Source organism: Scylla paramamosain, chromosome 20, assembly GCF_035594125.1.
Source record: "Scylla paramamosain isolate STU-SP2022 chromosome 20, ASM3559412v1, whole genome shotgun sequence".
Lineage (NCBI taxonomy): Eukaryota > Metazoa > Arthropoda > Malacostraca > Decapoda > Portunidae > Scylla > Scylla paramamosain.
In genome coordinates this window covers 12,228,995-12,241,494 of record NC_087170.1, presented here as the reverse complement: position 1 = coordinate 12,241,494, position 12,500 = coordinate 12,228,995, and the positions used below count along the sequence as shown (strand labels likewise).

Sequence of the window (12,500 nt, the reverse complement as noted above, 5' to 3'; positions counted from 1 at the left end):
CTCCTATTAGCTAATGTTATCTTCTAAATCTTGGTGGGAAGAATTTGTTGAGATTAAAGAGAAGCATTTTTTATGACTCTCTCTCTCTCTCTCTCTCTCTCTCTCTCTCTCTCTCTCTCTCTCTCTCTCTCTCTCTCTCTCTCAATTGAAGGAAAAATTATACATGTTACTCTGAAATCTGCTGCGTTCATTAAGGAAGATTACGAGGAAGAGGAGGAGGAGGAGGAGGAGGAGGAGGAGGAGGAGGAGGAGGAGGAGGAGGAGGAGGAGGAGGAGGAGGAGGAGGAGGGAGGTTGATGTTATTCTTTGTTACCTGTGCGTACATGTGTGTGTGTGTGTGTGTGTGTGTGTGTGTGTGTGTGTGTGTGTGTGTGTGTGTGTGTGTGTGTGTGTGTGTGTGTGTGTGTGTGTGTGTGTGTGTGTGTGTGTGTGTGTGTGTGTGTGTGTGTGTGTGTGTGTAGCGGTTTTTCAGGTTCATAATTATGATCGCTTTGTGCAGAGGAGGAAACGTAAGAGGAGGAGGAGGAGGAGGAGGAGGAGGAGGAGGAGGAGGAGGAGGAGGAGGAGGAGGAGGAGAACCGATATGGTCTGCATTGCTCTGTGTTTAAGGGTGTGGCGGAGTAGGAGGAGGAGGAGGAGGAGGAGGAGGAGGAGGAGGAGGAGGAGGAGGAGGAGGAGGAGGAGGAGGAGGAGGAGGAGGAGGAAAGAGGAGGAGTAGAGAAGGAAGGGAATTAGTTACATCCTCCAGTCTCCTCCTCCTCCTCCTCCTCCTCCTCCTCCTCCTCCTCCTCCTCCTCCTCCTCCTCCTCCTCCTCCTCCTCCTCTTCCTCCTCCTTCTCCTCCTCCTCTTCCTCTCCCTCCTCCTCCAACGGGTGATATTGGGAAGGGGACGAAGGAGAGAAGGAAGGAAGGAAAGAAGGAGGGATAAGAGGGAGGGAGAAAGGGAGAGCACAGACACAAGGCAAGGAAGGAAGGAAGGAGAGCTGAAGGAGCGCAATAATGGAAGGAGGAAGAAGTAAAAGTAGTAAAAGGAAGAAGGAGGAGGAGGAGGAGGAGGAGGAGGAGGAGGAGGATGAATGAAGGTAATGAAGGGCATGAAGAAGAGAAGGAAAGGAAGAAGAGGAAAAGGCTTAAGAACAGAGGGGAATGTACAAGTAGTAGTAGCAGTAAGAGGAGGAGGAGGAGGAGGAGGAGGAGGAGGAGGAGGAGGAGGAGGAGGAGGAGGAGGAGGAGGAGGAGGAGGAGGAGAAGGAGGAGGAGGAGGAGGAGGAGGAGGAGGGGGAAGGTGATTACATGAACCAATAAGAGGGCAGAGCTTAGTGGAGGAATATCATATTGACCAATAGTGTGCATTCTATTCTTTCTTCCTCCTCCTCCTCCTCCTCCTCTTCCCCCTCCTCCTTTTCCACCTCCTCCTCTTCCTCTTTCTATTACAAGTTTTCTATTTTTATTCTTTCATATCTCACTTCATCCAGTTTTTCCCAATATATTCTCTTTCTTTTTTTCCTTTCCTCCTCCTCCTCCTCCTCGTCGTCGTTCTCTTCCTCTTCCTCCTCTTCTTCCTTCTGCTTCCCTTCCTCCACGATTGTTTTTTTATCATTCTAACTTAACTTTTTATTTCTTTTCATTTGTCTCCTTTCATTATTCTATTTTTGCTTTCTTTCTTTTCTTCTTCCTTTCAAATTCACCTCTTACTTATTTCCCCTTCTTTTTTTTTCTTATTTTGTTCCTTCAGTTATCTCCTTCAGTTCCTTGCGTTATTCTACTTTCATCTTCTTCCTCTTCCTTTTTGATTAGCTTCGTATTCACTTCCTTCCCTCTTCCCTTTTTTTTTCCCCTCATCGTTCTTCCTTCGTTCTCTTTTTCTGTCATCCTCTCCACTCCTTTAATTCGCTTCTTCAATGCTTTTCCTCCCTTCCTTCCTTCCTTCCTCCCTTCCTTCCTTCCTTTCTCCTCCTCCTCCTTCTCGCTCTTTCCTTCCTTCCGTCACTGTATCCTTTCATCCTTTCATTCACTCCCAAAGTTATTTCAATTTATTCCACCTCCACTATTTATCTCTTTTATTCCTTTTCAACTGCAAGTGTTTTTCCTTCCTCCTCCTCCTCCTCTTCCTCCCTTCCTCCTTTCTTGTCCATGATACGTCCTACTTTCCTCCTCTTCTTGGTCCTCCTCCTCCTCCTGTTCTTTGCTTTTTGCTTTTTTCTCTTTCGTCTCTTATATTCTTCAATCTCAGTATTCCTTCTCCTCTTCCTCCTCCCCCTGTTCTTCCTCTTCTTCCTCCTCCTTCCACCTGTGTCCTCCTTTCCACTTTAGATCTCACCTATTTATCTATTTTTCACAGCAGGTAATGGGTTCAACACACCTGGCCTTCTATTCCTCCTCCTCCTCCTCCTCCTCCTCCTCCTCCTCCTCCTGTTTCTTTCTTTCTTGAGGGATTAAGAAAAACGATATACATCCCCTTTGTTCCTTTCATGTGTAAAAATACTGAATTGTTGTTGTTGTTGTTGTTGTTGTTGTTGTTGTTGTTGTTGTTGTTGTTCTGTCTCTAATGTCTCTCTCTCTCGTATCTCATTATGTCAATTTCTCCGCCGTCATTTCTTTTTCCTTTTCTTTTCCTTATTATTATTTTCTTCTAGTTCTCATGACCTCGTTCCTTCCCTTCTTTTCTCTTTTTTTATACTTCCTTTTCTCTATCATGTATTTTTCTTATCCTTCTTATCCCTTCTTCTGATTATTATTCTTCTTCCTTATCCCTCTCATTCTCTTCATTCCTTCCATTCCTGTCTCTCTCTCTCTCTCTCTCTCTCTCTCTCTCTCTCTCTCTCTCTCTCTCTCTCTCTCTCTCTCTCTCTCTCTCTCTCTCTCTCTCTGTCGTATTCCTCGTCATCTTTTTCCTCTCACTCTCTTCCTTCCATCCTCTGAGATTTCACTTGTTAAACCCGTTATCATATTCCCAAATTGGATTTTCTGCATTCTCTCTCTCTCTCTCTCTCTCTCTCTCTCTCTCTCTCTCTCTCTCTCTCTCTCTCTCTCTCTCTCTCTCTCTCGGTCAAGGTAAATAAAAAAGCAAACCAAGAGAAGCTGTCATTACACGTCCATTAATTTGATAAATGACTCATTATTTCTCTCTCTCTCTCTCTCTCTCTCTCTCTCTCTCTCTCTCTCTCTCTCTCTCTCTCTCTCTCTCTCTCTCTCTCTCTCTCTCTCTCGATGACGTCACTATAACAAACACTATTTTTTTTTTATCCCTCAAGTCATCCATCACCACCACCACCACCACCACCACCACCACCACCACCATCACCATTACACTTTGATCTCTTAACGCAATGAATGAGTGAATGAGTGAATGAAAAGAATAAATGAATAAATGCGAGGATGCTTTTCACACACACACACACACACACACACACACACACACACACACACACACACACACACACACACACACACACACACACACAGCCTTGCAAATCCTGGTAATCCTATACGAAGAGGCCAGAGAACAGCACCACCAGCAGGAGGAGGAAGAGGAGGAAGAGGAGGAGGAGGAGGAGGAGGAGGAGGAGGAGGAGGAGGAGGAGGATTGACTGAAGGAGGAGGATGAAATGCAGCACCAGGAACAGAGGAAGAAGAAGGAGGAGGAGGAGGAGGAGGAGGAGGAGGAGGAGGAGGAGGAGGAGGAGGAGGAGGAGGAGGAGGAGGAGGAGGAGGAGGAGTAAAAGAAGAAGAAGAAGAAGAAGAAGAAGAAGAAGAATGAGATAAACATGATGATAATGATACTGTTAATACTGCTACTGATGATGATGATGATGATGAGGAGGAGGAGGAGGAGGAGGAGGAGGACGAGGAGGATGAAAAAAAGTAAGAGAAGAGGGAGGGCAACAACACTGGCAACGAAGACAGCGAGGACGAGGAAGAAAAAAAAAGAGGAAGAAGAAGAGGAAGAGGAAGAAGATAGGATTTCACCTGTCTCATACCTTGATCCTCTTCTCTTAACCCCTTTCCCTCTTGTCCACACACACACACACACACACACACACACACACACACACACACACACACACACACACACACACACACACACACACACACACACACACACACACACACACACACACACACACACACACACACACACACACACACACACACACACACACACACACACACACAGACACACCTGTCCTAAGACATCATAAGCAATCACCAATATCACCATACCTGACAGTGAAGCAGACGGTGATGTAGTAGCGAGGGGGCAAAAGAAGGAAGGGGCGGTGGGGGAGGCGGGGCGGGTGGCACAGGGTAGGACTGAGGCGGCAGGTGGAGGAGGAGGCGTGTGTGGTGCGCGGGCGAGTTAGGCGTGGGTATACGTGCACTTCGTCAGAGCCGCGGGCCAACACTGACGCCCGTGACTCCAGGACTGGCTGGCTGGCGGCGCGGGGTTGGGTGGGGGAGGGGAGGAGGCTGCTGGGGCGGTGGAAGGTGTGGATGGAGACTAGAGAGGGAGGAAGAGCGGTAGAGAGGGACAGCTAGGTTAGAGGGAAGTTAGAAGATAGGATAGGAAAGAGAACGCGAGGAGGAGGAAATAATGCGAGGGATGAATGGAAGGAAGGAGTGAAAATAAACAGGTACATTTTGCGGCAAACATTTCAGTATTACATCAGGTAACTGCAAGAGCCTCCAGTCACCGTTTGGAGTGATGGGTTTGACTTGCTGCCAAAATATGACTTGCTGCCTTTACAAGAACACCGCCGTGCCCCATGGGACGTGCCGGCTGGACAGATGGAGTGGGAGGAGACGTGTGGCTGTCGAGGAAGCAATAGTGTGAGGCTGTACGGAGAAATAGCGTTCAGAAATAAGACCGCTAACATTATTTATCCCTTACACACAGACAGTAACTGATATGAAACCCTGTGAGGCCGTCGAGGAAGCAATAGTGTGAGGCTGTAATGGAGGACTAGGGCCAGAAATAAGACTGCTAACATTACTGTCTTTTTATACGTAATGACGAGGTGACCTAACCTAACCAAACCTAACCAAACCAAACTTAACCTAACCAAACTTAACCTAACCTAACCAAACTTAACCTAACCTAACCTAGCCAGCCTAACCAAACTTAACCTCACCTAACCTAACCTCACCTAACCAAACCAAACCAAACCAAACCAAACCAAACCTAACCAAACTTAACCTAACCAAACTTAACCTAACCTAACCTAACCTCTGATATTACACTGACAGCTTATACTCACTGTGTCAGGAGATCACATGTCTTTCTGTAATGGGAGAAAAAAGACGATTCAATACAAGTCAACTGTGAATCTATAGACACATTACAATACAGTGTTTATAGTGACAAGTCCTCTTATTGTTATGGGGGATATGACTGCATCCTTCCCGTCTGATTGTTTGATAAGTGTGTAGGATGGATGGATGGATGGAAGGATTGACAGTGAGTGAGGGAGGGAGGAGAGAGGGAGGGGAGAAGGGGGAGAGCGGTAGAGTGATGGACAGAACGAGGGAGAAATGGAGGGAGAAAGAGCGAGGGGTCAGTGACAGGGTGGAGTGATGGGAAAGCGGGGAGAGAGAGAGAGAGAGAGAGAGAGAGAGAGAGAGAGAGAGAGAGAGAGAGAGAGAGAGAGAGAGAGAGAGAGAGAGAGAGAGAGAGAGAGAGAGAGAGAGAGAGAGAAGCAAAGGTCAAGATAGTCAGGAAATGAACAGGACAAAGGAGAGAGAGAGAGAGAGAGAGAGAGAGAGAGAGAGAGAGAGAGAGAGAGAGAGAGAGAGAGAGAGAGAGAGAGAGAGAGCGAAACAAGGCGTAGCACTATAGTACATACAATATTCCCCTTGAACAAGACCTCACACGTGTCACTTTCCCCTTTCTCCTCCTCTTCCTCCTCCTCCTCCACTCATCTCCACCCGACTGTATCCTCCACTCCTCCTCCTCCCTCAACTCTTCCACTTTTGCAAACTTTCCAACACGCTTCTCTTCCTACTCCACTTCACAAGGCCTCCTCCTCCTCCTCCTCCTCCTACTCCTCCTCCTCCTCCTCCTCCTCCTCCTCCTCCTCCTCCTCCTCCTCCACTGTTCAAGAGGCGCCAATGTTTTTCTTTCTCTTCCACGGGAGATACAGCGACACCTCTTCTTTTCCCCCTTCTCTTTTTTTTCCCCTTTTGTCTCTTTTTCCCTTCATTTTTCCTTCTTGTCTCTTTCTTTTTCGTTGCAGGAGCTTGTAGGTATATTCTTTTTTACTCACTCTCTCTCTCTCTCTCTCTCTCTCTCTCTCTCTCTCTCTCTCTCTCTCTCTCTCTCTCTCTCTCTCTCTCTCTCTCTCTACTGACCCAGTGACTCCTATTGCAACTAAAGATCATCCTCCTCCTCCTCCTCCTCCTCCTCCTCCTCCTCCTCCTCCTTCTCCTCCTCCTCCTCATCTTCTTTCTCTTCTTCTTCCTTCTCTCTCCTTTCTTTCTTATTCTCGTCACCTATCTCTCCTGTTGAACTTTTCGTCCTTTTTTCCCCACTTCTCCCCACTCTCTCTCTCTCTCTCTCTCTCTCTCTCGAAGACAGGTGTCCCTCAGGTAGTCCGCCCATAATTAGATCCGCAGCACAGGTAAAGGTGAAAAAAAGCAAGTAAATCGCTGTAAGGTGTAAGAGATCGCTGCCCGTGTCACCTGTCTGTGGGGAAGGGAGGGGGAGGCAGGAGGAGGGGCGAAGGGGGAGAGGGGAGGGTGAGTGATGAGGGGAGACAGAAGTAGAGGAAAAACAAAGGAGATATGGAAAGCAGGAGGGACGAGGAAGAATATTTATATAAGCAAAGGAATACAAACAAAGTCCAAACATCAACAGAGGTTAGACTGAGGTTCTTGCAAGGCTGTTTGAGTAACTATTTCACGCTAACTGTTAGTGGGAAAGACAGGATGATGCAGAAGCTTCTCCCCGCCCACCCATCCATCCATCCATCCAGCCGAGGAAAGTAAGGGAGAGTTGAGGTCTACGTCTTCTTTCGTTTGTGGAAGGAGGGTGTGAGTGCGTGATGGGTGTGTAATGTGCTAATGTGTTGTGTGTATATCCCAAGTGGAGGCACAGTGTGCGAGGGGAGGTGCGGCAGCCATGGCGCTTTCTAGGAAGACAGCAGTCAATCAGGCCCCAACTTCGTTCACTTCACTGAGTCTGTGTACCTCGCCTTTAGGGAGGGAGGGAGGAGGGAGGGAGGGAGAAGGAAGATGAGGAGGAAGGAGAGGAATGGAGTGGGGATGAGGGAGGGCAGAGGAGGGAAGGTTGAGGGGAGGAATGGAGGGGAGAAGGAGGACTAAGAGGAGGAGGGAAGGAGGGGAGTAGGGGAAAACAGGAGAGGAGTTTGGAAAGAGGACACGTGTGTGTGTGTGTGTGTGTGTGTGTGTGTGTGTGTGTGTGTGTGTGTGTGTGTGTGTGTGTGTGTACGCTCTTTGCATTCCTAATTATATAATCTGACTTATCTATTAACTGCAGTGAAATGTGTGTGTGTGTGTGTGTGTGTGTGTGTGTGTGTGTGTGTGTGTGTGTGTGTGTGTGTGTGTGTGTGTGTGTGTGTGTGTGTGTGTGTGTGTGTGTGTGTGTGTGTGTGTGTGTGTGTGTGTGTGTGTGTGTGTGTGTGTGTGTGTGTGTGCAGTAACATACGAGCATTCAGACCGTCATTAATTTTCTTCTTTCTCTTCAGTTGTGAATTCTTTACTATTTGATGCATAAATCCATTGACCTTGTGAAGTGTTGGGAGTGATAGCACCGTAACTCCTTCCTGTGTGTGTGTGTGTGTGTGTGTGTGTGTGTGTGTGTGTGTGTGTGTGTGTGTGTGTGTGTGTGTGTGTGTGTGTGTGTGTGTGTGTGTGTGTGTGTGTGCGTGTTTGGACAGAGAGAGAGAGAGAGAGAGAGAGAGAGAGAGAGAGAGAGAGAGAGAGAGAGAGAGAGAGAGAGAGAGAGAGAGAGAGAGAGAGAGAGAGAGAGAGAGAGAGAGAGAGAAGTGTTTGTGCAGACCGTTCAACACAACACATGGTTTAATAACAAAACACAGGAAAACAATCTCAAATAAACAGTTAATTCCCAGCAGAACAAACAGCCAGACAGACAGACGGACAGACCAAAAGGGTTGTGGTGGGGAAGGAAAAGTTAGTTTCTTTTTAAATATTTTTGTCACCCATTCAGTTTTCTTTGCATATATATATAAAAAAATAAAAATTGCAAAAACACAGACAGAAACATGAGGAGAAGGGAAGGAAAAACTCAAATTTGCAATAAAAATGAAATAAAAACTTGCAATTGTGAAGAAAAAAAAACAGGAGGAGGAGGAGGAGGAGGAGGAGGAGGAGGAGGAGGAGGAGGAGGAGGAGGAGGAGAGGAAGTACTAAAAACTTATATAAAAATAAGCCTAGGTGTAAAAAAGAAGAAACATTTAAATCCTGAAAAAAAAAATTCAAGAGGAGGAGGAGGAGGAGGAGGAGGAGGAGGAGGAGGAGGAGGAGGAGGAGGAGGAGGCAGAAGAAGACGCAAGAGAGGTAGAGAAGAAAGAAAAAGAGAAAGGGGACGAGGAAAAAGGAGAGAACAAGACACTGAAAAATGAAAATACTAACATTGAAAGACTTAAACTACGAAAAAAAAAAAACGAAAAAAGAAGAGGAAAAAAAGGAAAAGAATGAGTAAAGAATGCACAGAGACAGGGACGTACCAACAGGGGGTGGGGAGCAGAGCAGGCGCCAGGGAGGGAGACTGACCTCTCGTGTTTACCAGCGATGCTTTAATAGACAGCTGACAGTCCACGCTTCTCTGTCAAAAGGGAACAAAAGGACACCAATAGACATTTTTTACTCCCTCTTTTTAAGTCGATTACTTCATCTTCAGTTTCTGTCATACGGGAACAATACAACTCTATCAGATTTTTTTTTCTCTTTTACGTACTCGGTTCCTTCATCTGCTCTCTCTCTCTCTCTCTCTCTCTCTCTCTCTCTCTCTCTCTCTCTCTCTCTCTCTCTCTCTCTCTCTCTCTCTCTCTCTCTCTCTCTCTCTCTCTCTCTCTCTCTCAAATACCCAAGTTTACTCTCCTTCACGTAAACTCACTTAAATCAAGCAAGCACAGTCTACTCTCCCAGTGCACTCTCCCCAAGTAAACTCACTCATATCAACTAGTAAACTCTCCCCAAAATATCCTCCCCATTTTGCTCTCCCAAGTTTACTCTTTCTAGTTTATTCTTCCTAGTTTATTCCCAGTTTATCTCCACTCTGTCCTGACCAGTTTCCCAGTTTTCCCCCCACTTTCCCCTCAGTATACACCCCAGTTCCCTTTACTCAGTTTATCCTCCCCACGTTGACTCACAGTTTATCACCGCAGTTTACCTCCCCAGTTCAGTGTCCCTAGATACCAATATTTACTAACCAGGCTTCCTCTCTTCCTCCTCCTCTTCTCCCCTCTCTCCCCTCCCCTCCCCAGTTTATCTTTCACAGGTGTCCCCAAAGTAGCCATATGTTTTGTGAGTTAATGAGCTTTTTGTCAAGTGTAAAAAAGAATACTGAAATAAAAAAAATAAAAAAAGAGAGGGGAAATTTTATTGCTTACGATGTCTAAACAAAAATTGGTACAGGAATTTTTTTTTTTGTCTTGTAGTTTCAATATCTTGTTTGTTTGTTTGTTTGTTTGTTTGTTTGTTTTCTAGTTTAATTATCTTTATTATGTAGTTTTAATATGTGTGTTTATAATTTCGATTACATGTCAGTTACTTTTCTTTTATCTTTTTTTTTCAATATGACTTCATGATTTTAATTACAACTTATTCCAATCTACTTTTTTTTTCTTTTTTCCATTTTTCTACATGTATATTTATCATTTTAATGAGATACTACTTATTTCCCTTCACATTTTTACCGTCTATTTCGTTTATTTGTCAGTATCTTTATTCTCTCCTTCATTATCTTCCTATTCTTTTCTTATCTCTTACTCTTTTCTCTCTACATTTAATTCTTTTACTCTCTTTACGCATCTATATTTCTTTTCCCATCCCCTCTTCTTATTTTTCCTTTATTTTTTTTTCTTTTTATTTAGCAGACTTTTCTGTTTCCCCTTTTACATAATTCTCCTCACTAATTACCGTTTTCTCTCTCTCTCTCTCTCTCTCTCTCTCTCTCTCTCTCTCTCTCTCTCTCTCTCTCTCTCTCTCTCTCTCTCTCTCTCTCTCTCTCTCTTAATTTAACAGTTTTATTTTTATTCTTTTCATTCTTACCAATTAACACACTCTCTCTCTCTCTCTCTCTCTCTCTCTCTCTCTCTCTCTCTCTCTCTCTCTCTCTCTCTCTCTCTCTCTCTCTCTTCACTTTCTTAATTTGGAATTGTTTATTTTAATTCTTTTCTTTCTTTTCACCAATCAAAGTTTTTCTCTCTCTCTCTCTCTCTCTCTCTCTCTCTCTCTCTCTCTCTCTCTCTCTCTCTCTCTCTCTCTCTCTCTCTCTCTCTCTCTCTTATCTTTCTTGATTTAGCATTTTTTATTTTATTTTTTCATTCTTTCATCAATTAACGTCTCTCTCTCTCTCTCTCTCTCTCTCTCTCTCTCTCTCTCTCTCTCTCTCTCTCTCTCTCTCTCTCTCTCAAACCTGAACCGTCGGAATTGAACCTGAACCGATTAATTCGAACCAAAACTATCAATTCCACAACGAACTCGAATTAGGAACCGAACAGGAGGAGGAGGAGGAGGAGGAGGAGGAGGAGGAGGAGGAGGAGGAGGAGGAGGAGGAGGAGGAGGAGGAGGGGAGCAAGAGAAGGAGTACAAATAAAAAGCAAATTGCAGAAGAAAAAAGAAAAAGAAAATTAAAAAGGAGGAATAGGAAACGAAAGAGGTCAGAGGAGGAGGAGGGGGAGGAGGAGGAGGAGGAGGAGGAGGAGGAGGAGGAGGAGGAGGAGGAGGAGGAGCCGCACCAATAAAAAGCAAATCACAAAAGAAAAAAGAAAACTGAAAAGCGGAAGAAGTGAGAGAAAATGAAAGAGGTGAGACAAGAAAAAAAAATAGAAGAGAAGGAGAGAAGAAAATGAGGAGGAGGGAGATGGAGAGAAAAAGAGGAGGAGGAGTCATGCTAATAAAACCAAATTACAAAATAAAAATAAAAATAATAATAAAAAAAGAGGACTCAAAAACAGGAAACGAAAAATTTTAGAAGGAAGAGGAAGAGAAGAAGAGAAAGACAGGGGGAGAAGGAGGAAGAGGAAAAAGAAGAGGAAGAATCGTACCATTAAAAACATATAACTGAAAAAGTAATATTAAAAGGACGAAGGAAGAAGAAGGAAACGAAAGACATATGAGAAAGAAAAGAGAGGAAGAGGAAGAGGAAGAGGAAGAGGAAGAGGAAGAGGAAGTGGTAGAATCGTACAAACAAAAATACATATAACGAAATAAAAACATTAAAAATAAGAATGAGGAATAGAAAACGAGTGAGATAAGAGAAGGAGGAGGAAGAGAAGCGAAGAAGAAAGAAGAAGAGGAAGAGAAAGAGGAAGAAGAGGAGGAGGAGGAGGAGGTGCCTAATTAGCAAGGTGATCAGCGGGACATTAAGAGGACGCAGCTAAAAGGGAGACTGAAAGAGTATAATTGTCTTGCATGGGGGAGGAGGAGGAGGAGAAGGAGGAGGAGGAGGAGGAGGAAAGGGAGGAAGGAAGGATTAATGGACTGTAGAGGCGAATAAAGAATAATAATGAGAGAGGAAGGAGAGGAGAGAGGGAAAGCAAACAATCAAATTACATCCAAACTTCCTCATTTTCTCTCTCTCTCTCTCTCTCTCTCTCTCTCTCTCTCTCTCTCTCTCTCCTCTCTCTCTCTCTCTCTCTCTCTCTCTCTCTCTCATTAAACTATTCTTTCTATTCTTTTCTTTTTTTTTCTTTATCTGTTCCCTCTCTTCCTTTCTTTCTTTTCCTTCTTTATTTTCGTTATCTTCATTATCATCATTTTTTTTGTTTTTTCTTGCTCTTGTTGTTGTTGTTGTTGTTGTTGTTGTTGTTGTTGTTGTTGTTGTTGTTGTTGTTGTTGTTGTTGTTGATGATGATGATGTTGTTGTTCCTCTTATTCTTATTCTTCTTCCTCTTCTTCTTCGTCTTCTCTTCCACCTCCTCATCCATTTTATTCGTCCTCTTTTTCAACCTCCTCTCCTCCTCCTCCTCCTCCTCCTCTGAGATGTAAACAGAGATGAGAAACGAAGAAGAAAAAAACAAAAACAAGAAATAAAAAAGCAAAATAAAAAAAAATAAATAAATAAATAAAAAATAGTGAGAAAAAAAGACGAAAAAAAGAACTTGAGAAAGTGAAAAGAAGGAATTGGATATATAAGAAGAGGTTCGAAAATGAGGAAGAGGAGGAGGAGGAGGAGGAGGAGGAGGAGGAGGAGGAGGAGGAGGAGGTGTTGACGCCTGAACTTGCCGACAAACTTGGAGGATAAAACCTTATAAGAAGAGAGTGTTGTTTGCTTCGTTTGAACTTGACTCACTCAC

The 12,500-nt window shown here is 44.4% G+C and overlaps 1 protein-coding gene across 4 annotated transcripts in view; it reads right to left on the bottom strand.

Moving 5' to 3' along the window:
* The window catches only part of LOC135110336 (dipeptidase 1-like), a 155,389-nt gene that overhangs the window by 117,998 nt on the left and 24,891 nt on the right, over window positions 1-12,500 (bottom strand). For 2 of the 4 annotated variants that reach the window (XM_064022578.1, XM_064022577.1), the window contains exon 2: window positions 5,259-5,282. The gene's annotated coding sequence lies outside the window, so the exon portion shown is untranslated. Of the gene's footprint in view, window positions 1-4,224; window positions 4,430-5,258; window positions 5,283-12,500 lie in introns of those variants that run through there. The other 2 variants (XM_064022575.1, XM_064022581.1) reach the window with 1 other exon arrangement.